We start from the raw sequence: 5,469 nt of genomic DNA, 5'->3' as shown, positions 1-5,469 counted from the left end.
TGCTTTCATTGAGAGTCGAACTCAAGACCTCCCGCTTACTAAACGGGTGCTCTAACCAACTGAGCTACAAAAGCAGATATAATATAAAATTACCTCAAGTTTATTTGTGCAAATATAAGGGAAACTAAAGTACAAATTCATTAGGATTGGTGTACTTGATATACAGTATAATTTGCCTTTCAATATCTATATATACTAGTCATTGTGATACGTGGTTTTTATGTACAAATAAAAATAGTATTTCATATTTTAAAATATATTATAAATAAGAATAAAATATATAAAACAGTACATTACATTAATAAAAAGAAAGAAATAAAAACATAATAACTATCAATTAATGTAAATTAAAGTTTTGCATTTTCTATTCACTAATGATTATATTTTATTATCCTGTATCAAATCAATTAATATAAAAATAAAAATAATAACATCAAAAAATCCAATCTTAAAATAAAATTAATTAGTCAAGCCCCGCATTTTGAATTGTTTTAGAAATTTATCAATTTTTATTTTTAAATTTTATTATACCTATTTACTGCTCTTTTAATTTTGTTTTAGTTTTTATTATATTATGTCTATATATGTTATAGTTTTTCTTGAACTACTATATCTTGAATATTATTTATTTTTAATTTATTGACATTGAATGATTTTAAATTAATTATTTATTAACTATTGTTAATCAAAATGTAATCTAATTGAATCATATATAGTATCAGAATTTGTATCTCAAGTATATTTTGGTACCAACCTTAATTTAAATATAGCCAAAGTATAGTTTACATGTTTTACTAACTTCTAACTTTTTAAATATTATTGCATAAAATTTTATTTTTCATCTTTATATTGAAAACTTTAATTTCGTAATTTTAATTTTATTCATAGGCATCTATTGATAGAATATATTTCTTACTCAAGAGTATATTATGTTACAATTTAATTTTTTATATCATATTTGTTGTTGTAATACTTGTATGCTGGTAATATTAAAAGCAATAGATGTAAAAATAATGTGCATCCAAATTATCTAATACTAAAAAAATCAAAAAGTAAGAGATTCACTAATATTGAATTTTCATAAGTAATTTTAATTTAATAAAATTAGTGTTTTTATTTTCATATATCAATTTTTATTCCTAGTACTCACACTATTTTGAAGTTTTAAGTATATAAAGATAGACGAGTAGAAAACAACCAATTTAATTGGCTTTATGGTCTCAATTGGATAAGTGATCAGAAAACCAATTAGATTGAGGTCTTGTATAAATAATTTGAAAATTTTGATGTAATGTAATATTATTTTGAATAAAAGTAAATATTAATTTAATGGCATTGGACTTTGTAGTGTTCACTTATTTATGTTAAAATAATCTTAACTTCACAACAAACTCCACAGACTACATGGTTAATCTAAGAAGTTGGATTTAGAGGTTGGCGGCCATGAAATCAATTTCTGTCAATTGATCTAAAATGTTCCAAGTCGAGTACCTTGAAATAGGACATCGAGTGTTATATAGAGACTTGTACTAAATATTGTAACCTTGTTTTATCGACAAGAACATATGTCGTCTATGCAATTTTAGTGGGTTAGTAAGATAGTCGACTGATTGAACCGACTTGTAGGAATAATCATATAGAAGCCTTGAAAGGTTGGTCGATATGACTGAGATTTTTTAGGCTCTGATAGTACGAGATTAGTCCTTGGACTTGAGAAACCATGGCAGTCACTTATATACGAAAACTATATTTTGGAATATCTAGCGAGTAGTGTGTGTCATAAGATATGGTCAATATATGCCTTGTTTAGTGTATGTAGCGAGGAAGGTGGATTTCAAGAGAGAATCTGCTCCCTGTCAGTATTTGACTGTAGTTCTCCTATGTGTTCTGAGATGATTTAGACTCTCACCAAAGCAATTGACCAATTATGGATGGGTTCCCTAAATCGAATCAATAGAACAAACATATTTAGAGTATGAAGCAAGTTTCCTAATCAAGAATAGAAAACGACGCTCAATTTTATGCTCTATATGAAGGCTGTGAAACAGTCGACAGAAGGACCATACCTATAAGGAACTTGGAGCCTAAATGTTTACACTAAATTTCATCTAGTCTCTAGTGATATGGACAATTGCTAGACAACCACCTATTGTGACGGGTTTTTCTAGTTATTGGATAATCAGAAATAACTGATTAAATTAGATTTAATTAATTATATGAGACACAAGCTCAAATCTAGCTGGGAGTGGACACAAATCATTGTGAATGATGGAATTAATTTAAAATTAATCTCAAAAGAAACAAATTAATTTAATTGAATTAAATTAATTCATGGGGAACAATAAATAATTGGATCATTTATTTGGGACAATCTATTGTATGGATGACCAAAATATTTAATTAATTGAATTAATTAAATTTTGGATTCAGCCAAAGAGACTTGGATTAATTAATTGGTTGGATTAATTGTTTAGTAGATGAGTTTGTTTAATCAATGGATTGAATTCATTATTTAGTGGAGATGGGCTAGAAATTAAATAATTAGACTAATTAATAATTTAAGTTTGATTAATAGATTACATTTATTAATTAAATATATTTGGGCGTGTGTATATTTAATTAGATTAAATATTAACATAAATTTTCTATTGGGTTTATTTAATTGGATTAAATAGTACCCTAATAAATAAATTAATTAATTATTGGGTTTGAATTAATTTATTGAACAAATTAATATAATTCCGGTTCAAATGCGGAAACCCTAGCCACCACTTGGTTGACTCCAAGTCAACAATTGAGAGAGAATAATTGAAATTAGAGGCCGAGACCCTTAATAGTGTATTTGGAAATTGGTTTCTTTCGTCGATCTACTCCTTTATAGCAAGAGGATTAAATCCATCTTTTCGGTGTGGTGCGGATTAGCTTTAAAGGAGTTCTGCACTTTACTATCAATTTTTTTTTTGTGTCAACTTATTATCTCAATTTTATGAAATTTGCACTGTACCATATATGATCGATTTTTTGTTGATTTTCTACCGGAAAAAAACATAACATATTGTGCATATGTGAAAATATCAAATCGCATAACCCTTAAATATCACATTTGCACTGCATGCAATATTTTTTCGACAAAAAACATATATAAATGGCAAAATGTAAAATTTCATAAAGTTGAGATGATAAGTTGATATAAAGAAAAAATTTAAATGTCAAATTGTAAAAGTAATTATAGTTCGAATAATAAAATATAATTAACCCCTTATATTATATAGTTTAATTAGCCGGTAGTTGCACCACTGGGGTAAGGGTAACCCGTGGGCGACTACCCGAACATTAACTCAGCAGCATCTCTTGGTTGTCTCGCTAACCATCGTATAGGATAATTAGGTACTACGGATGTTTTATTTTCTCCAACGGGTTCGTTTCCTTTTTTATTTTCAAGATTCGTCAATCTCATACCTCGATACGATTTTCCAGTAGATAGCGTCAATCATATGAAAAATGTATCGCAAAAATCATTGCAAAATTTGCGATTGGGATATTGCAAAGGAAAGTTTGTCGCGTTTCATCAAAATTAAAATTGTTTATAGTAGATGGCTTTTGCTAATTTTGTTTTCGTTGAGAGTCGAATTCAAAAGCCTCCCGCTTACCAAATGAGTGCTCTAACCAACTGAGCTACGAAAACAGTTGTTAAATAAAATTATCTCAAGTTTTAATGTAAAAGAATAAGGGAAATTAAAGTACAAATTCATTACTATTGGTGTATTTTGTATACTGTATAGTTTCTCTTTCAATATATATATACATATTAGCCGTTGTGGCACGTTGTTTTTTACATGCAAATAATAAATATTTTTTTATATTTTAAAATATAAATAAAAATAAAATATATAAATTAGTACATTGCATTAATAAAAAAAATAATTTATCATAAATTTGGATATTTAAAATTCGTAGGATAAAAAGGTTTCTTTTTATATAATAATTAATCGTTATGGCATGTTGTTTCTGAGTGCATATAACAAATAATCTTTCATATTTTAAAATATATTATAAATAATAATAAAATATATAAATCAGTATATTATATTAATACAAAGAAAAAAATTAATTTATCAATTAACGTAAAATTTAAAAAATTGAATAAGTTAGTTATTTTATCATGAAGGGCATTTTTTACTTTATAAAAAATTGGTACAGTGGTGTCATTAATCGTTATTTGTGAGTGTGGAGGGACTTTTCTTTTTATATTACTACGTGTATATATATATATATATATATTATGAAGTTTGATGTATGTTTCTTTCCTTAAACATTAATTAGTTCTACAATTATATTTTCAAATAAATTAATATTAATTTAATTGATAAGAGAACTACTTAATTCTGTTGTTTGTAATTCACTTTTTAAATTAATTGGTACAATTAAATAAAATCAATATTACCCAAAGTTCAAATTTTGCATTTCCTTTTCACTATGGATTATATTTCATTATCCTGTATCAAATCAATTAATATGAAAATAAAAATAATAACATTGTTCAATTTTTATTTGTAGGTTTTATTTATACCTATTTGCTATTTTTTTTGTAATTTTGTTTTAGTTTTTGTTATATTAACTCTGTATATGTGATATTATCTTGAATATTACTCTTTTTAATTTATTGACATTGAATAATTTTAAATTAATTATTTATTAAACTATTGTTGATAAAAAATTAATCTAATTGAATCATATATAGTATCAGTACTTGTATTATTGAATCATATATAGTATCAGTACTTGTATTGCAAGTGCTATAAAATCTGCTAAGTATATTTTAGCATCAACCTTTAAATATTTTTTAGATGTTTTATTATCAACTTCTAAATATTCAAATATTATTGCATAAAATTATACTTTTTGTCTTTATATTGAAATTTTTACTTTCTTAATTTTAGTACGCATTAATTTGATATAATCTATTTCTTCTTCAAGAATATATTATGTTACAACTTAATCTTTTATGTCATATTTTGTTGTTGTAATAATTTTAAGTTGGTAATATTAAAAGCAATAGATGTAAAAATACTAATGTGCATTCAGAATTATCTAATACTAAAAAAATGAAATTGTAAGAGATCCACTCAATAGTTGAATTTCATATGCAATAATTAATAAAAATTAGTACTTTTTATTTTCATATATCAATTTTTATTATTAGTATTCACACTTTTTAAACTTTTAAGTTACTTATAAAAAATTATCCTAAAAAAAATATATTTATCTTAGGTTTATTTATTTATCATCATTTATTTCTAGTTTCAATGTAATTAACTTATTTTTTATCTACTATTTTGTTGTTACTATGTTGATTCTCAAAATTTATTAATTTTCTTAATACGAATATAATGATACTTAATCTATAACTAATGTGTTAGTAAACATTAATTATTTTAAAAATCGTACTTTTAGTTGTTATTATTTTAA

The 5,469-nt window shown here is 24.6% G+C and overlaps 1 non-coding gene across 1 annotated transcript; it reads right to left on the bottom strand.

The window, feature by feature from the left end:
• Window positions 1–74, bottom strand: TRNAT-AGU. The gene has a single exon. It is a non-coding gene; the product is annotated as a tRNA-Thr (tRNA).

Source organism: Sesamum indicum, linkage group LG2 (genome assembly GCF_000512975.1).
Source record: "Sesamum indicum cultivar Zhongzhi No. 13 linkage group LG2, S_indicum_v1.0, whole genome shotgun sequence".
Lineage (NCBI taxonomy): Eukaryota > Viridiplantae > Streptophyta > Magnoliopsida > Lamiales > Pedaliaceae > Sesamum > Sesamum indicum.
Note: the sequence above shows the minus strand (reverse complement) of the source record. Positions and strands in the feature narration are given on the sequence as shown.